The sequence below is a fragment of the Ambystoma mexicanum genome, chromosome 2q (genome assembly GCF_040938575.1).
Source record: "Ambystoma mexicanum isolate Mex_15411 chromosome 2q, UKY_AmexF1_1, whole genome shotgun sequence".
In the NCBI taxonomy this organism is placed as follows: domain Eukaryota; kingdom Metazoa; phylum Chordata; class Amphibia; order Caudata; family Ambystomatidae; genus Ambystoma; species Ambystoma mexicanum.
This window is the reverse complement of record NC_090924.1, coordinates 286,138,369-286,159,955: the sequence shown is the minus strand read 5'-3', so window position 1 is coordinate 286,159,955 and position 21,587 is coordinate 286,138,369.

Below are 21,587 nucleotides of genomic sequence, written 5' to 3'. Positions count from 1 at the left end.
AATTCTGATGGCCTCAGGGTTTCTGGCTCATGTGAACTGGCAGCCATGAAGTCAGCAGTGCACTAAATGTTAAATGGGTTTGAGTTCCTTAGTACAGAGGTCCTTATGCTATGATCAGGGGTTGCCCTGTCCCTCTCTACCTGTTCAGGGTCCCTCCAGTTAGGATTAAATCTAATACCTTCTTTCTCCAACCTTGCTAGTTTCTCCTTTTCAGCCTCTACTTCTTGATAGTAAGCAAAGATCTTAGCCTTTTGCTCAGCTATCAAGGATTTACTGGCCTCTATGACCTGCTCTTGTGCTGCCACTTGTTTGTGGAGCTCATAATTCTTTTCACAGAGAGCCTCATTGACTCTCTGAGCTTCCTGCCTGGTTTGGGAATAATGAGACAAGGGGCCTCATTCCGAGTACGGCGCTAACCAATGGCGCTATTAACGCCTTGGTTGACGCCGTACCCGGACCGGCAGCACCTTGGTGGATGGCGGAATTACCGCCCCATTCCAAGGTTGGCGGGGCGGTAATTCCCCATTCACCAAGGCTCTTCCCCATTCCCAAATGAGCCCCCATAGGGCTCAATGGGAATGGGGAAGATGCAAATAACGGTGACCGTTCATTACGGTCACCGTTATTGGCTTGGAGGCCCCTTTGCGCCCTCGACTTTAACACCTGCTCAAAGCAGGCGTTAAGGGCGAGGGCGCAAAGGGAACTCGGAGTATGGTGGTAAGGGATCACCGCCACCGGTCTCGTTACCGGTGGCCGCTATCCCTTACCGCCATACTCGGAATGAGGCCCAATTTCTGTTGCAGGAGACTCACCTCCTGAGTTTGTGCATCTTTGGTTTGGGTGTTCTCCTCCAGAGCACCTTCTACCCGTCTGGCGTGCTCCAGTACATTCTCATACTCCGTTTTGAGTTCATTTAATTTCTGGAGTTCCAACTCACTTTCCTGTACCTCTATTTTTAATGTGCTTATTTCATGGCCTAGGGCGTCCTTCTCCTTATTTAGGTTGCCTCTCTGTTCAATTTCTGGCGCTCTTCATCAAATTCTGCTTGAGAGGGGAGGTCTCTCATAATTAGTTTCTTATTTTCCTCTTTCAATTTTTCGACCTGGTCTTGCAACATGGTTATTTGTCCTGAGCAGCCCATGTTAGAGGTTAATTGTTGAGTCATCTTCTGTTGACTATCTTCTAGAGAGTCCACCTTTTCCTGACACTCTGGTGTTACTGCGTCTAATTGGGCCTCTTGTTCTGAATTATTTTGCTGTTGGCGAGCCAAATCTTCTTTTAATTTTATGATATAATTTCCAGATTCTACCTCCAACTCTTGGCTCTTCTGTAAGTTTTGTTCTGCTAAATCTAGATCAGTCTGGATTTTATTTAACAGTTCAACTTGAGTCTGCGCAAGAGTCGCGTTTTCCTCATGCCTTTTCCACATCACTCCCATGTGGAAGTACATGTAGGCCATGAGTCTGGCAATTTTGATTTGTTCCTCTTTAATTTCTTGGGTAATATATAGCTCACTCAAAGCTTGGTGTAATAGGCCCCCCTCCTGCCACATGTCCAGGTTCATGGCAGTGACCTGTGTGTTATTTCTTGTAGCCAGACTTTTTCATCCTGTTCTGGCCACTCACCTGTGACAAATAGCTTGTGCAGAAGGTGCTCCCTAGCCATATTGATTTCTACTACGGTCATTTTGGACATGTTATTTCTTTCTTAATTTATTTATTTATGTAAGGGTAACCTGTATTCTATTGCTTTCTGTCTATTTTGGGGTTGATTTTAGTTTTAGTTTTCTAGACACAGGCCTGGTACTTAGAGTGTTTGTTTTGGGTGGGTGGTATAAAAGTGTAACCCAGTATTCCCACCACACAAAGTATCACTACCTTGCAGGTTAGTCTGCTGTGTTAGACTCTCACGGGTGGTAACCAAATCAATCCCCGGCACAAGCCCCAAATTTGTTAAGGATTTCAATCAGGCGACACACACCTTGGTCTTGGCCTAGTATGCAGTGCACAACAGAAATGCTTATCTTTTTATATTTATTCAATATTGAGATGGTACACAACTCATATCACACCCCCTTTTCAAATACCCCAGGATACAATGGAACATGAACCAGGCCGGTTGGTAAAATACAATATTTATTTGTTTATTTTAAAATTCAAAATAAATCAAACCATTTTTAATATGGGGCAGCAATCATCAATGGGGGGATAATTACAGTGAGAATGTGAACAATGCACTGGGTTTAATTTTCGTGGGGAACATACATGTGTTTTAAATTTTCATTTTCTTATTTTGGGTCCGGAATTAAAACAAACCTGTGGAATGAAAATAGCCCCTGTATGTATTATAACCAGCCACAAACCCCTTCACATTGCTAGGTAATGGTAGGCTTTCCTTCAACAGTTGCCTTTTTAAATGGGCATTTATCTCCTTTAGTTTTGCAAAAGCCCATTTTTATACATGTGTTGAAAACTGCTAGCATTCCCCTTTAAATTCGATTTTGGCATCAATATTGACTTGCAGCCATAGTTAGTTTCTTGTACACAACAGTCTATAAAAGGTAAAGGTCTCCTGGAATGGACATGTTCACAGAGCTATGAATTCTTTTGCAGGGTTTGTTAGTTAGACACTTTATAGCACAAATAAAAGTGTTTCCTGTGCACAGCAGAAAGTGAAGTTTCTAGTTGATTTCGCTCAGAGTTGGTTCGACAGGGCCTGCCATTCACGGATTATGCCTGGTTTTGGTGAGGCACAATGAAATATCCTGAGCATGGCAGGGCCTTTTTAATTACATTAGTTTTTAAGACAGAACAGATGGAATTAGCGTCAAAGCTGCATTTTTTTGAAGGGGAATTGTGGGTTTTCAGCAAAGCAGTGCTGCCTTTTCACTTGATTCCATTTATATGTTTCAGAACACACTGGAACGCTCCTTAAGTTTGTCCCCTTGTTCCATCCTGCCTGAAGTGTGCTTGGCAGGACAGTGCAGCCATCGTTTTGTTTTGTTGCTGCAAAAAAGCAGTTTTGAGGTCCTGGTGCACACAAGAGCCAGCGCAGCCATATTGCTGTTTCTTGTGCAAATGCAGCTTGGTGATGTGGGGAAATGCTGTTGAGTGGGTCAATATATCCCACAAGGTCATTGAATTTCTCTTATTTCAGTTACACCAAGCCCTAGTTGCAAGGGCTAAAAGAAGCAAAGCAGGTTAAATGAACAATTACCTGGACAGGAGAAATTATCACATGCTTTCAGGAACTCAATAATACGATCAGCAGTGCGCTGGTGCGAGCAACACCAAATTACTCAAATCCATTTTTCCTATTCTCACACTTCAATGGCCAAGTAATTATGGTGTTCTGCCATAGCAGACATCCCTGGGACACAAACCACTAACTTATTACATTGGAGCTTTGGATCTAGTAATGCAAGGTAATGTCCCATGTGAAAAGGCTCTAAGAGCAGCTGCAGTGTTTGCAATACAAAAATCCTCCACAATCAGAATGGAATGCCCAGTGACATTGTATGTGGAGCATGCAGTGTTTGCTATTTTAGAGTGATCCAAATCAGTGCTCTCAACACAAAGAGCATCGGGCTATGAGGTGGTATTGTCCAACTCATCCATTCACATTGTCAGGTGGTGCATATTGAACCCAGCCACCTTTATTGCAGTACCAGTGCACCCCGGTGAAGAAGTACACAACTGTGCAACATGCGAAGGTCCTGAACATGACATACACTTGAGCAGGGAACGGGGCAAAGATACACGGGTGCAGCAGTGGTTAAACTTGTAGATGGGGAATACAAGGTCATGCTAAAAAAGAGATTGCTTGCACATTAGTCCGCACAGGCAGCATAACTCATAGCACTTATAGAAGCATTGGAAATGTCAAAGGTACCTTAGTTACCATTTATTCTGACTCAGCCTACGTCACATCCACGGTGCACTTCAGGATTGTCCCGATGTCACAGGAGAGGATTCAAAAAATCAGATCGAGCACGAGTGCAACATTGTTAGCAAGATTATTTCTGCCTTGATGTAACCCTCAATGGTGGCCATGGTAAAATGCATGGCCCACACTAATAATTCAGACTCAATTGCTTGTGATAATGAAGCAGAAAACAAAGCAGCAAAAGAAACAGTGTACCTAAAAGTACCAAATATAACTATCCCCAACATCGCAGCCCAGCAGGTACAGCTGAACAGCCAAGTACTGAGGAAAAAAAATGTCTCCATTGATTTGGCATAGAATAATAATAACTAGAGCAGTAATTAGATAGGACTGTTCAGTACAAATATTATAAGCCATGTATGTCATAATTAAAAGGATGTTATCCAACACGGTTATGCGCTCTTCACAAATGTCTCTTTAATAAGGTGCCCAACGTGTTTCAAGCTGGATTGCACTTCATCAGGGGGTCAGCATTGTGCTGTATAACTGTAGTATAACAGAGAACAAAACTAAATAACATTGTCAATCTGTATAAATCATGTGCTACAAGACTCAAACGTACTCAAAGCTTGATAAATCAACTTTAAGGCAATAGGGTTCTATTGATGTGTAGCTAAGGAATCTATCCTGTGAACAAGGTCCAAGGAGACTTATCCAACGCACTGTAAAAAATAAATAGAGGCTGATCTAACACATTGTTAATCTATCTTAGACCCTGGCTGACATCCCCCCCCCCAGGTTGTGTGCTTTGCAGACACGTCGAGGACTTCGGGTCTCTTATATTCAGTTTGCCTAGTCTATATCAGCCATTCTTTATTCTGTAGAGTAAGAACATAGGTGGGTGTTGGGTGGCCTGAACCCACCCTATACTAGCTTAGTGTAAACATTGTGGATGTTGAATTACACTTACATGGCCTTCTGCATACAGCACACATTGCATTTCACGCTTTGGAAAATGTCTCGCCATGCAGTGAGGGATAACTGTAGATTGCATTATATACAAACCAATCCGATCTGTAAGGTGAAAAGTAATATAAGCTGACCTGGCTCTCTGTATAAGGATCTAAGTGCAGGTAATGCAAGTGGGGAAACAAACCAGGAGTTTACATTGAAGATAGCGTCCTCTGATAACTTTGCACTTGCACCATGGACATGGAAGGAAGACCGCGTTGCTAAGGAGAGAAGTTCTTGGCAACAGAATGCACGTGTGATGTGGTGATGTCATGATTGCGTGCCGCTCCTGATGTCAAAATACTACCTTTGAGAGTAGTAGATAGTAACATCATTGGAGAAATCCTTCAAAGGGAAAATGTAGTGCCTGTGAATCATAAGCAGGTAAACATTATTCCTGATGCCCACAGCTGCAAATGTGTTTGAGGGTAGCCAATTGAGATATACCTGGTGTTAATCTGGCTACATAGATCGGCGAGAGATTCAAGTTCAGTGATGAAATTGAACCAAAGAATATATAGAGAAAATGACATGAAAAAATTATTAATCTAAGTTGAAAATACACGGGACATGTTCTGTGATTAAAGCCTAAATGACACTGGTGTAAAATGACTGGATAATAGTACAAACTTGAAGTCTCACAAAATGTACCTATTTGTGGGTTTAGGCAGCATATATTTACAAAAAGAGATACATATAGCACATCTATGTTCCCACTGTACATATTTATCTGATATCTCTATATATGGCTTAAGCAACATATACTTATGAAACGAGGTACATCTGCTACATATTAACCATTACAAATCTTCTGCTAAGAAATCTACAGCATTTGCATATGAAGAATGTTACAAACATTTTCACATTGTTGCACCATTTGTGGGTCAAGCAAGGTACATGAACTGTCAAATTCCAATAAGTTGTCTACTTGGATGTGTATAATGTATACATCATTAGTCTCAATGAATAGTGTGTGCATTGTTACATGCTAGTGCCTTGTGTACTCAGCTGCTAATACATCTATTCAAGTTATGTCAGTGTGATTTGATGCAGACACTGTAGGTTCTATTTTCTTGTGAAAAATAAAATAGATGAAAGCAAATTTTATGAAAAATGAATGGAAAAATACTGCACTATAAGTATGGCCCTAAAAAGAATTAATCATTCATGCGCAACAGGTTGATAGAGTCAAGATGGTAAATCCAGAACAATTCTCTCTGTGAGAGTCTCTTTTGTAGGTCACCTCCCCTGGGCAGGGGGTGGATCACCTCCAGAATCACACATCTCACCAGTGCGAATGTATGCCTGGCCTCCATGAAATGTCAGTAAACAGGTGATTTGTGTTTCTCCGTCCTGATGTTCGACTTATGTTCCGTCCACCAATCCTTGGCACCTCTGATAATTTGGCCTATGTAATATTTGCCACAAGGGCACTTAAGGGCATAGAGCAATTTTTTTGTGTTATAGGTTGCAATGTCATCTAGTTTGCTCTTCTTCCCTTGTTAGGGTGATGTATTTGATCCCCCTTAATGATGTTAGAACAATGTTGGCAATTGGGGCAAGGGAATGAGCTCAATTTCTGTTTGTATAGCAATATAGCAATATCTGTGTGGATTTTCTCACTCGTTCTGCTTTGACTAACAAGTCCCTAAGAGTCTTCCCTCTCTTGTATGACATCATAGGTGGTTCTGGGAACAATTTGTTTCAATAAGGGTCCAATCCGATGTAGTTCAAATGTTTGTTGATTGTTCTTGCCACTTGACGGCTTTGTGCCAAGAACTTTAACGTGTGTATCAATCTGTTTATCTCCATTCTAGGTTTAATTTGTAGGAGATATCTTCTCTGCTGGCTTTCCCCTCTTGTGAGGGCATCGCCCAAAATGTTGAGTGGATAACCCCTGTAGGCCATACAATCATACTCTGTCATGATTGTGGTAGTACTGGACACTATCCTCTTGAGCCTCAGAAATTGTCTATATGGGAAGCTGTCTTTGAGGTGTTTTGGATGAAAGCTGTGATAATGTGAAGCGTTGTTGACATCAGTGGGTTTTCTGTGGATGGTGGTGTTCAGTTCCTCGTTCGTCAAGGTAACCAACAGATCAAGGAAATATATATGGGATCTCCTACTTCCAGAGTAAACTTGATGTTTTCACTACAGTGATTAAGATACTCAAAGAATAGTTATAGTTCTTCTCTACTGCCTTTAAAGAAGGCAAAGACATCATCGATGTAACATTTCCAGATTGCTAACTTGGAGCTCCAAATGTTGTGATTGAGGATATGAATGGTCTCAAAGTAATACATATACATGTTTGCATATGTGGGGCTACCAGTGAACCTATAGAAGTCCCTGCGATCTGTAGAAAGTATTTGCCCTTGTAGCGAAAAAAGTTGTTATACAGAATGATAGTCATAAACTTGATGGCGAGTACTTTGTGGATGGTTACATCATCGTGGTTAAAGAGAAACCATTTGAGGGCTTCAATCCCCTCACCATGTGGGATCTAGGTATATAGGCTGGTCACATTCAATGAGAATAGAATCAGGTCTGGTTTTAACTGTTGAATATCTCCCAATAACCGTAAAAAATGTGAAGTGTCTTTAAGATAAGTGGAAGCTGTCTAAATCAATGTTTGTAGTGCAGTATCCAAGTAGGGAGCTAGTGGGTTGAACACATTGTCCATTCCCGCCACTATCATTCGGAATGGTGGATTAATGGGATTTTATTTTTGCATTTTCAGAATGGCATAAAGACAGGGGTTATTGGGTGTTTGTCAATCAAATATTCACCTGTGCTAGGTGTAATCCACTCAAGTTCCATAGCTTTAGAAATGGTTTTAGTTATCAGTGTAATGATGGTTCCGGTGGGATCTTGTTCCAATTCTAGATATGTTCTTGGATCCCGTAGGAGTTCTAGACAACATTGGTTGTAGAGTGTGAATCCATTATAACCAGGGCTCCTGCGTTGTCCACTGATTTTCTTGTGATCGATAAGTCTTCCACAAGTTCCTTCTACAGTCTAGATTGATGTCTGCATAAATTATTCAGTGTATGCGGGTTGTACTTAATACTCTTAAGGTCTTTTGTAGTTTGTAACTTAAACATATCCATGATTGAGATGTTAACTTGAGGATAGAAGGAACTCTTGCACTTCATTTCGAGATATTCAATAGTCTCTGGTTGTTCTGATGTCAGAGGTAAAGAGTCGAAAAAAACCTTCAGTTCCATCTTCCTGATCAATTTGAAGAGGTCAATTTCCTCCTCAAAGCTTGAGCTATTTTCTGTGGGTATGTAGGATAAGCTAAAACTTCAGTGTCTCCAACTGCAGCTTCGTGAGGGTCCGGAATGCTCTTCATCAGGGGGTCTTTTTTAGAAGAAGCAGGACCAGAAGAGAGAAGAAGAAAGCAAAGAACATGGAACAAATAAGTGAATCCATATTCATGAATATCTCAATCAGGACCCTCACAGGAAGGGCTCGAGAGCACAGAAAAAAGTCTGGACATCTGGGATTGCAGTACCTAGTACTGTACACCCCAACATATATATCTGTAGTGGTTAAAACAGTCTAATATTGGGTTATAGCACGTAGAGTGTAAGGAACTAATCTGCAGAATATAGCATGTACCAAGTAGGGATCTGTGACTATCATATTTATGCAGTACCTGTGGCAATATACATTGACACATATTGACACATATTGTATATTATCTAATTGTGTGCCATTCCACTGCTTCATTTATTTTTTCCATGATCTCGTGTACCTGCTTAGAATATGCTTGTGGTAACATGGTCATAGGGTTCTCTTTTTGCCTTCTGCAGGCTGCCATGGAAAGCGAAGAGGGGCCCTGAATGGAACCCTCGTCTTCCCTTTCCATGGTGGCCATCTTGGAAAAGGATTTTCTTTCCTACACCGGGATGCCGTAGGCGTCCCGGTGTAGGAAGAAAAATCCTTTTTTTTAGCACACCAGGTTCCCCCTTTGGGAACCTAGGGTGCTAATGGCCTTGATCCCCCATTTCAAGGGCTGGAATTGGGGGATAATGGTCCAGAGACCTCGTTATCCACCCTTGCTTCGTTTGGGCTGATAACCTGGGCTGCTGGGCCAGTATCCACGTTCCAGGGACTGGAACGGAGGATGAACGCCACAATATTCCCATTAGCATAACACAAAATGCAAATGGAAATGTTGGAAAATCTTATTGAATCTATGTACTTTACTGAGAAATATAAAGTAGATGGAGTCTATACATGTTTTTTTTTCTATTTTTTAACTGTGAAAGGTGGTTCCTGAAGGAATATGTCTTTTGTTGTTTTTGGATGTATTTATTTTAGCAGGAGAGCTGAGAACGAAAGGTGGGGAGGGAAATGAGGGAAGAGGAACCAAACACTAATATGGAGGAGTAGGTGGACAAGGGAAAATGTTGCGCGTGTGTTATTTCTAAGGTAGGCGGCACTGTTTCTCATGCTCCTTGATTACAGCAGTGGTGGTGGCTCTTGGGGATGTCATCAATGACATTTGTGATGTCATCTTTGATGTCCTGGGTGTTTGTCTTAGCAGTGCACAGTGGTGGCGCGAGTTATGCTTGTGCTTACCATAACTGGCGAATTTCTGGGGTTTTTCAATTTTACTTGAAACAATAACGTCCCTTTAACAAAGTTTTTTCTTAGAATTTCGTAGGTTTTTAGTTTATATTGCTAAATCAATTGTGATTTTATTGTTACTGTATATGTATAGACTATGAGGTTCGCCCTGACGAAGGAATAATTACAATTCCGAAATGCATTGACACTAGAATCCTCATATGTAACTGCATTTGTGCTGAAGTCTGCCTCATCAAAGTAATATTTAGCAAATGTAACTAAATAGAGCTACTTCCAAACATAAATCTATGACTACGACTGAGTTATTACAGAAATCAACAATAAATAATAAATATTGAAATTATAAGTAGCGGAGAATGAACACAATGGATTTCTGAAATCCTGTATTTGGGACAATATTAGGGAGCAACTGAATAGCTGGATTTTTTTCTTCCGACTTACTTGCTACACAGTTATTTGAAGTCTGGGTGTCTCTGGACCCTTTTCAGTTTGAAATGTATTAATCATTTTTAATTACGCACATAAAACAAGTGTGGTGTCATCTCTTCTTGCTTTGCCACTTTTTCCTTCCTCACTTTGAGACACACTTTGTTGGTGGAGGCACACACGCAGCTGGAATATTGACAGACCAATTTGGAATATGTCGTTTGAAGATATTGAAGGACTATCAACAAAATGTGCTGAAACTCTAGGATTCACAACAGAGGAGGCATCACCCATTCCAGAATTTAGTAGCAAAACCTCAATAGGTACACACAGCACCACGGCTAAAGACCCAGCAAAATGAATAATACAACTTGAATATCTCATCAGAAAAGAAATCAATAGAAAACTTCATGCAGGTCGCTATTTCAAAAATCAACGCATTCCAAGAGGATTACGGATACAATTGAGACCAACTTTGTGTAAGTAAAGTAAGGAATTCATCCGCAAGTGGGAAGCAATACTCAACAGATGCTCGTTGGATCTGATCCTTTTAACTATTCAAGAACTGTCAAAAAACCTAGTAACTCTCAGCACTGAAATTACAGAGATTGAAAAAGAACTAGTCGAAACTCTAAGGAAAGAAGAATATGACACCATTCTAGCAAAAATCAATAGTAAATTGGAGAGTTACAAAATGGAAATTGAGCAAAAAAAGGCTAAGAAATTCAAACGGGACATGTATGACTACATAAACGAGGAGGTCTACACATGGATGGACAAGTATGGACCAACAGCACCAAGAAAACGATTTAAATACACGTCAGATAACACATCCAGTTCTGATTCAGAAGCTGCCAGAGAAACCGATACAACACGTAATAGACCAACAAACGTAGGGGATAACACGGATAACACGGGTGCTCAGACCTCAACAACAACTGCCCCAGCGACAACATCTTTTTTAGGTGCACGCCCAAAAGAGCCCACAGGGATAGGAGGAGACCAAAGGAGAAGACCACAAATGAGATTACAGCAGAGGAGAACCTAGTTGTCACACCTAAAGCAGACCCTTAACACAAATAGAAGAAAATACGTTACAGAAAGCGCTGCATTTTGTACCCACCTATGACACCACTATATTTGACAGCAAAATAGAACTCTACAAGTTCGTTAGAAAAAGGAAATTGAAGGTCTTCATCGAGGAACTGGACACTAGCGAACAACAAAAGACCAGAAAAACAGCTTCTAGGTACAAAGAATTTCAAGCTAAAAGTCGATACGTACCGCCAATTGTGGTACCGTCCATAGAAACATTCCAAAGACAAGTCACTAAAGACCTGGAAAGAATCAGTTACAAGTGACCTCCTCACAGAAACTTAAAACCATACAAAATGAAACTCATAAGGGACCTGTATGGCACAAGTGAAATCACGATACGACCAGCGGACAAAGGGGGAGTCTGGTTATCATGAACACCAGTGATTACGATAGAGAATGCGAAAGGCAACTCCAAGACGTCACCATCTATGGCCCAATTGACAATGACCCTACAACAACAATGAAACAAAATATTGAAACCCTTCTTGACAAGGCTGAAGAATTGGAATGGATCAATATGCATAGACACACATTTCTAAATAATCAACATCCCAGGATCCCTAATTTCTACACATCACCCAAAATACACAAGGATCTACTTCAACCACTAAGGAAACCGATTGTGGCCAGAATGAACAGTATACTCCAACCTCTAGGAGTATACATTGATTACTTCCTGCAACCAATAATACAAGGCACAACAACAAATATTAAGGACACTACACACTTTCTTCAGATACTAAAAGCTACAACTTTCCATCGGGATTACCTTTTGCTTACCATAGACTTCAAGAGTTTGCACACATCGATACCACATGCCTTGGGCTTGAAGCAGTTGAATGGATGCTCCTAGAAGCTCCAGAAATTGAAGCAAGAAAGGAATTTATCATGTTATTACTCCAGTTCATAGCAGAGAATTCTTACTTCCAATACAAGAACCACTATTATTTACAGATATCTGGTACCTCCATGGGGGCCACTATAGCCCCGACATATGCAAATTGCTTCATGCATAAATATGAAACAGACCATGTGTTGAACAATCCGCAATGGAAAAAGCATATTCATCTATGGGTACGGAACATAGATGATATCTTCGGGATATGGTCCGGAACAGAAACATAATTTGACACTTTTTTCATGTATATTAACAGTATTGACCACAGAATTCAATTCACCAGAGAGGTTTCCAAGAAAGAAATGCACTTCCTGGATGTTAGAGTGAAGATCACAGATGAGAGGTACAATGCCAATCTATTCTGTAAACCAACGGACAGGAACAATCTGTTGCACAGACTCAGTTTCCACCAACCCAGCCTGATCAGCAACTTACCCTGCAGTAAACTATTGCGAGTAAAGAGGATTGTGAGTGATCCTGAAGATTACAGCCAACACAGACAATGATGGGAAATAAGTTTTTAGCCCGTGGCTACAGAAAGGAGGAAATTGAATCCACAATACAAAGGATCAATGCCATTGACCGAGAAACACAACTATCCATCAAAACTAAAGACACAAAAGAGCTTAAAACACCAGTGTATATATCAAAATTCTCGATACAGAGCAGGAAAATTAAAAATGTGGTTAGAAAACATTGGAAAATCTTTAAAGATAATACAATGGTACAACAACTGTTTCAGGAACCTCCTGTTTTTGCATTCCAGAGAAGCCACAACTTACGAGATGAACTAGTAAAAACCAAACCACCCACTTAAGAATTGGCAATGCAACGCACAGGAACATATCCCTGCTTACACTGTGCAAATTGTAGTTTTGTCAATAAAGGAGACACTGTGTACCATCCACAAACAGGTGAAAAAATTAAACTAAAGACTTTTGGCACATGAGACAGAACTAACATCATTTATGGGATTAAATGCCCATGTGGACAATACTATGTAGGGAAATCAACACGATCAGCGAAACATCGCTGGAACGAACATTGTTCCTGCATCAGGAACTGTAACCTTAACTCAGCTGTTGTGAGACATTGGATTAAAAAAGGACACAATCTATCTCAAATAAGATTTCTAATTCTCAAAGTGGTACTAAAATAAAATCAATATGAAGACACAGATCGTAGACTGGATCAAAGAGAAACTTTTTGGATAGACCGATTGGGGTCTGTTCCCCCAAACGGACTGAATGAGGAGACACATTTCCATTGTTACATTTGAACCTTATGGCCACATAAGAAATATGGGAATTGGTGGTTTAACCATATCACCAAGACATCATCTAACTGTATTGGGCTAAACATGCTATGCACTTTCTAAATAACATGGGAATTGTTGATTTAACCATATGATTTAAACAATACAGCCCACTATGAACACATTTGAATACTTATTAATCTGCATGGATTCTGTATAGATTCATCTTTAAGTACAATGTATGATAATGCTAGTCTAAACTAGACCAGATTCCCAGGGACACTGTCCCGAACGGCCGCACACTGCGACACCAAAATGCCTGGTTGCTTTATTTATTTTTGTTCCGATATCAACACACAATATATCCAATTAGGCGCTTGGTCGCCGGGTACTCCAAAGGATATGAATCAGTCACTGGGAACACCTGGGTTACCATGGAGATTCAGCTTAGCTCGCTAGCTGGGATCACCATGGCAACCGGCGCATGAAGCACAACCACAAGCTGTGCTTTCGCTAAATTCCTTTTTTATATACATCCCGCATTTGTAAACACATGCTTTAGAAAGTAAAACATTAGCACACACATGATATATACAAAAATGTACACCGCGCACCGCAGCAGGATAATACATAAAAAAGTCCCATTGTCACAGCAACGGATCTAAACAGGAAACAGAGACACGTTCAGAAGAAAGTGGAGACGCGTCCATGCGAAAACAAAAAGTGAATGCTGTAAGGTAAGAAGGGAGACTCCAGTGGCTTAGTGGCCTTAGATTACAAGATAAACGAGATATACTAACAAGGAATATATGTTTCCATCAGCTCCTATAGACTGCATCATGGCGCTCGTGCCGGATTAAGAACTGACCAAGCACATTCTAAGGGAACCACACATTTAGGTAACACGGATCGTAAGACTCTATACACTCTAATGAGTCAGGGCTCATTCACTGCTTAATTAACACACTTTCCCCATATTTCTCTTTTTCTTTTTATTACATGGGCTGACAACAATGTGAAACATTGGGATTGAGGGTATGTGTTTACTGTTTACTTTATATTGCTAAATCAATTGTGATTTTATTGTTACTGTATATGTATAGACTATGAGGTTCACCCTGACGAAGGAATGATTAAAATTCTGAAATGCATTGGCACTAGAATCCTCATATGTATCTACATTTGTGCTGAAGTCTGCCTCATCAAAGTAATATTAGTGAATGTAACTAAATAGAGCTACTTCCAAACATACATCTATGACTATGACTGAGTTATTACAGAAATCAACAATACATAATAGTTATTGAAATTATAAGTTGCGGAGAATGAATACAGTGGATTTTTGAAACCCTGTATTTGGGACAATATTAGAGAGCAACTGAATAGCTGGATTTATTCATCCGGCTTACTTGGTACACAGGTTTTTCACTATTGCCAAATAGTATGACTTCACTCTGATGCTAAACGAAGTATAAGAATTATATTTTTTGTAGAAATCATTGAGATAGTGAGCGTAGGCCCATTGATGTTCGTTGTAACCTCGCTGTTTTATATAATTGTTAATAAACCAGTAACTTGCCATCTTCTTGAGTTTGTCCGGTTATTTGGACTCCGAATTATTCTGGTGTTATCCCATCCAATACCACATTGTCATGTCATACCATATTGGCACTGTCATGGTCCAAGGCCCTCAGGCCAATCTCCTCCTCTTTGATAGGCGCTTCCCTCGCCTCATCAATTTCCTCTCATCTCCTGCTGTCCCTTCCTCTTCCCCCTTGGCTACCTTGCCCTCTCTCTCCTCCTCCTCCTCTGCCCCTCCTAGGGCTCTTTCTCCTACGCAGGGCGTACCTCTGATTTATACCCCTCCCTGGAAGGTCTTTAAGGCTGGCAACCTTCTTCATATTGCCACTCTCAACTCTCGCTCTGCTGTCAAACACTCCCCTGACATCTGCCACCTCCTTGAAGAACTAGACCTTGTTGTCCTTGGTTTTACTGAGACATGGTTCACGGCCAGCTCTGTCACAAGCTTTGACACTCTCCTCCCTGAGGGCTACAAGATCCTCTCAGTACCCAGATCCTCCCGGTCTGGTGGGGGGGTAGCCCTGATCTTTCCTGAGTGGATTCCTGCCTCTAGCATTCCCACTCCTCTTTTGAATGCCTTGTCTGTAGGGTTGCTCTCTCGTCTACCCATTCTCTTACTGTGGTTACCATCTACCGGCCTTCTGGTCAAATCACCTAATTTCTCTCTGAGTGGGCAGACCTCTTCTCCTCCCTCCTGGCCTCTAACACTCAACTCCTCATCTTCGGTCACCTCAATATACATTTAGACTCTCCTTTCTCCTCCTCTGTACTCTTCTGTGACCTCTGCGACTCCCTCTCCCTGTCCATTCTCCCCTGTGGCCCAACTCACTCTGCAGGGCAAACACTCGATGTCTTGATCTCCTCTGACCTCCCCCTCTCCATCCCTCTGACCACTCCTCTCTCCTGGAGCGATCACTCCCTCCTCTCCTCTCATCTCTCCCTCTCTTCCCCGCAAGCCAAGCCTACCCCAAAACTGCAACCTACCTTCTCGGACATCCAGCCCATGAAGCGTGTGTCAGTTGAGGCTTTTGCTGCCACTTTCTTTCACCTCCCTCCACCTTTGGCTGTCTCACATCCTGACACAGCCCTGTCTCTGCTCTACTCTTCAATTTCTGATACGCTTGATGCTCTTGCCCATGTCATGAGGGTCCAAAGCCAAGTGCAATTCCTGGTATGCCTTTGACCTAGCTACACTTAACTTAAGTGTAGGGCGGCTGAGAGGAAATGGAGGACTTCCTGTTCATCCTCTGACAAACTTGCCTGTCGCCTGCTACAAAGGGAATACAGACTCTCTGTCCTCACCAAGAAGAGAGTCCACATTCAAACTCGTGTCTCTGCGGCATCTAACAACTCGGCTGAACCTTTAAAATCTGCAAGGAGCTGGCCAACCCTGCTGCAGTCTCTACCCCTCATGTTGCCTCCCAGGCTCATTGCAATGCCCTTGCCTCTCACTTCATTTAAAAAACCCAGGACTCATGTCCACCCTCTCCACCCACACGCCGCCTCACCCCTCTCCATCTGTGCTTGCTGACCCTCCTTTAGCCATCCCCCCACCTTCCTTCTCGTCCTTTCCTCTTTTCTCCCATGACGAGGTCGCTAGACAAGTCCGATCTATGAAAGCCTCATCAAAACAGGTTCATCCCTGTTCCTCTAAAACCATCAAGGATCACATTGACACCCTCGCTCCAGCCCTTGCTGATTTTTGCAACCACTCCTTTGCCTCGGGTTCCTTCCCCTCCACTCTGAAGCACTCCTTTGTGCATCCTCTTCTCAAGAAACCCACAGCTGATCCTTCTTGTCCAGCTAACTATCGCCCAATTTCCATTACTCCCTTTCTGGGTAAACTCCTGGAAAAGTTGGTGATCTCTCAGTTTAACCTCCATTCCAATTCTGTTGGCTCTTTCCATGACCACCAGTCTGGCTTCAGAGCTGCCAGAAGCACGGAAACTGCTCTCCTGAACATCCGGGAAGATCTGCTCTCCAACCTTGTCTCTAACATTCCCTCTGTCCTCATCCTCCTCGATCTCTCTTCTGCCTTCGACATGGTCAACCATACCATCCTGCTCAACCATCTCCGTGAAAACCTGGGTATCACTGATCAGGCTCTGGCCTGGCTGACCTCTTTCCTCTCAGATCGACACTGCAATGTCCAACTTGGGTCCTTCCTTTCATCTATCTTCCTCTATGCCTATGGTGTTCCCCGGGGTCTAACCTCTTTCCCTGGCTTTTCAACCAATACCTGGCAACTCTCGCCCACTGCATTGCCACTTTCTGCTCAAATTTCCAGTGCTACGCTGACGACACTCAACTCATTTTCAGGCTGCCCTCTGCCACCTCCTCTCCCTCCCTCATCTCTGATTGCCTAACTAACATTCAAGATTGGTGTGCCGCCAATGATCTTTGTCTGAATGCCAGCAAGACGGAGATCCTCCTCATCAGCACACCTTCACCATCTTTTCCCCTCACTCTCTGGCCAGCCTCTCTTGGCCCTCCTCCTACCCCCACCTACAAGGCTAAGAACCTCTGGGTAATATTTGACTCCACCCTTTCCTTCTCCGCCCACATCTCTGAAGTCAAATTTCCTACTGCTTCTCCTCAGAGGTACTCTGCCTTTCCTCTCCTTCTCCCAGAAGGTCATGGTATCCCAAGCTCTGGTGCTCTCTAGCTTGGTCTATTGTAACAGCCTCTTTCTAAATCTACCTGCCTCTACTCTCCACCCTCTGCAACTAATTCAGAACAGGACTGTGAGACTTGTCCTTGGCCTCAAGCCCTGGGATCATATCTCTCCAGCTCTGAAATCTCTCCATTGGCTCCCAGTGGATGCAAGGATTAAATTCAAAACCTTCTGCATTGTCCACAAGGCTTTCTGGGGTCTGGGTCGAAAATACCTTCAGCTATCCCTCCGCAAATACCTCCCCTCTGGAGCTCTTCGCTCCTCTACCCCCAACTCCCTCAGGGTCAGTCGTTTTTCAAAGAAACAAGCTGGGAGTAGATCTCTGTCTTCGGCTGGGCCTCCCTCTGGAACAGCCTCCCTGCCACTCTAAAACTTGAGGAAATCCATCTCCAGTTCCGGAAGCACCTCAAGACCTTCCTCTTTTCTTCTGCCTTCGCTCCCCTTCTCCCCTGCTGATCTCTTCTCTCTTGGCACTGTGCACCTGGCCACCCTCTGTCCTTTAGGGCCCAGGTACCTGCTCACCCTGCCACCCTCCTGCATTGTCTCCGGGCTACCCCTGGCACTGGGGTCTGTATCTGTACCCATACAGCCCCCCCTTTTTTTCCTGCACTTATCAGACCTACCATGTCTGCTGCCTTAAACCTAGCACTTACAAATTGCTGGCTGCACTACCACTGTTTGTTGCCTTTATTATTTATTTATTCTTATTTATCTGTTTCTCCTCTGCTTCGCACTTTCCACTTCTCCCCCCTTCCATGCACTTTTCCCCTCCCATTCTCCCATGCACTTGCGCGTTCTCAATGTCACTGGGCCTAGTAAGGTTGCTGTTTTGTTCGCCCCTGTTCCCCTCCCTTACCTTGTCATGCTCTGAAACACTTGTGTACGAGCGTGATAGAAATAAAATATCAATATCAATATCAATATGCATGTTCCAAGGGCCATAAACTCAGTGGAGTCGGAAATGACCCCCAGAATATTTGCCTTACTAGCAGGTGGGGTGCAAGGCCAAGGGAAGCCCGCCAGAGCGAAAGTGGAAAAGCAGGAGCATTGGTCCCACTGGGATCTCTGTTTTACTGACATTGAGGTAGCACACCAAGACTGAATTGTGGACATACAGTCAGGAATGAGTGAGGAGGAGGAATTGGCCCAGGGTAGCTTGAAAAACAGCTGTGTGTCATCCGCATAACAAGTGAAGTTAGAGGTGAAGGTAGAGATGCTGTGGGCCAGAGGGGCCATATAGACATTGAAAAACTAGTGGAATACGTTAGATACCTGGGGGTCACCACAAGTCGAGAGAGTGATAGCGGAGAGAAAGGATCCAAGTTCCACCTGGGAAGGACAGTCAAAGAGAAAGGAGGCAAGCCACGGCAGGGCAGATCTGTGATGCCCAGGGTATCACATAGATGGGCAATTAAGATTTTGTGTTTTACTGGGTCGAATGTAGAAGAGAAGTCAAGTAGAATGAGGACAGAACGAGAGTTAGAGTCAATATGAGATGCAGGCTTGAATATAAAATCTTTTCTTGGAGTGGATGGAGAGTCTATACTGCCTTTGAAGAAGGCATCAGGCTAGGTTGTTGCTAGGAGTAGAAGGAGGAGAGTAGATGGAGGCAAAGGCAGCCACTGTCAATCTTTTCATAGGTCAGATGACCTTAAAGGCAGGAGGCAGTGAAGGGTGTGCCAGTACTAAAGGACAGGAGAGCTTCATGTGGGAAGAGAGGAGAGAATGATCAGTCCAGGAGAGTGAGGTAGTGAGAGCGATAGATAGTGGGATGTCTGTAGAGATAAGAGAAACTAAGGTGTGGCCAGCGGTGTGCGTTGGGCCAGAAGGTTGAATGGAGAGAGAAATAGAGTCGCATAGGTTGCGGAAAAGACCTGAAGAGGCAGGAGAATGAAGATGGATGTTAAGACCCCCCAGCAGGAGGAGTTGGGAGGAGGAAAGGGGAGAAGGTCAGCCCATTCTGAGAGGAAGAGGGTGGACTGGCCCGGCAGCCAATAGAAGGTGGCCAGAGTAAGAGAGGAGACAGAAGAGAGATAGCCTGCAGACCAGGAGAGAGTAGCATTGTCAGGTACACTCTCTGACAAAAGGATCTCCTTCTCTCTCTTCCTCTGCTGTTAGTGGGGGTCCTGCAGGCGTGTGTGTGTGTGTGTGTGTGTGTGTGTGTGTGTGTGTGTGTGTGTGTGTGTGTGTGTGTGTGTGTGTGTGTGTGTGCGTGTGCGTGTGTGCGTGTGCGTGTGCGTGTGTGTGTGTGTGTAATGTTTTTTACAAAGTTTGGTGAGGTTTGGTCCGGGGGGCAAAGTTATAGGGTGGGTGCCAACATTTCTTTTTTTCCCATAGACATAATGGGAAAAAACTTTGCTCAGGCCTACAGCCCAAACGGCTGGATGGATTTCCACCAAATTTGTGGTAGGAGCGGCAGCTTAGTCCTGAAAGCGTGCTTTTATTAATTTGGTATAAATCCATCCAGTAGTTTTTTTTTTTTAAATGACCAAAACGTAAGGCAAAAAAATGAGTGATATCTATGTCCGCTCCGCAAACACATTTCCCTGTTCGCTCTATGGACAGGACACTGATTAGTTAATCGGCTTGCGTCATGTCTGCGGTCACGATTGGCTGAAGTGAGGCCTGAGGTGCGTCACATTGTTTCAAAACGCCCGCCATCTAGGATATGCGGACAGTGCGGCGGCGAACAGAGGCAAAATGCAATTTTGGGGAGTGTGTTGGTGTGTAGGCGTGCTTGGAGAGGGCTGGGGAGTAAGAGATGGGTCAAATACTGTATTTCTTAGGTGGCAGGTGCCCCTGATGTGTTTGACATGTCCGCGGTCATCGTGTCTGTACGCGGACATAATAAATGGACTACTATCTATTTTACTTTAGTATGATGTTGGTTTTGGGTTGCTAGTAGAGCACTGTTTGTAATTAATATCCCCTATAAGTAGCCCATATACCACAGTCAAAATGTTTGGTAGCATACACCGCAGCCTAACACAACCACTGCAGCATAACACCCATAGAATCAAACACCCACCAAATATCCACAACCCAAATGTTTGTGTACTGTTTCATTTGTAGAGTTTGTATGTGAAGTTTTGGCTAGGCTATGTAGTTAAGATTGTAGAGTTTGTAACAAGCACTGTGGCATAAAATACCTATGGAAGTAAACATTTTGGATTGTGGTGTATGGTTAGATGTTTGCTTGAATGGGTGTGTTATGCAGCAGTGTATGAGTCCATTTATTGTTTTTTGTGGTTGTATGCAGTTTTTTCATGACATGGGTAATTGGAGCAGACATTCTTTTTCGATCTCTTTGATAAAAGGAAAGATCATATGTTAGTGTAGGTAGTTCATAATGAGTTATTGCATTGCATAATAGACATTTCTGTATTTTCTTACCCTCATATTTAGTACTTTACAAGTACCATAGTTCAAACCAGTTTACTGCGCAATATGCTCAGTTTCTATGTTTGTTTTCTAAATCATTGGGTCTGTGAGAGAAAAAAAATCCATGCTGGATTAAAAGAAAACCTTCTATGTTGTGGTACAATATATTTCTTTCATTGTTTTACTGTTTATTTCTTGTTTCTTGCTAATCTTCTATCTGTTGGGTTGTTGCAGATTTTTGGGGCAGTCAGATACCTTTTGGTGCATTCTAAATGTATATTTCTTGTTTGATTTTAGTGGTATTTATTTATCTGTTTGGTTGTTGCAGAATCTTGGGGCAGTCAGATACCTGTTGGCGTATTCTAACTGTTTATTTCTTGTTACATTTTGGTAGTATTTATTTATCTCTTTGCTTATTGCAGAATCTTGGGGCAGTTAGATACATGTTGGCATATTCTAACTGTGCATAGTTTTGAGGTTGAAGTTTTGCTTATTTTCATACACAGGTTGCGTATAACAGTTTGGTTTTAAGAATATTAAGTAAGCATTTACAAGATTTGCTGGTAATCTCTGCTTTAGAATAATGGTACTATAATTACATTCGAACCATCCACAATTCTCTTTTATATATGCACTGTAGTGACCTGCATTGGTTGTGGCTCCTGCATGGTAATTTATACCTATTGTTGTGAAGGTTTTCTTACCAAGTAATACTAGACCATGTGTGAATCCAGTCAGTTTACAGTTGTTTTTGGTACCATCTTCATTGTAACGTAAAA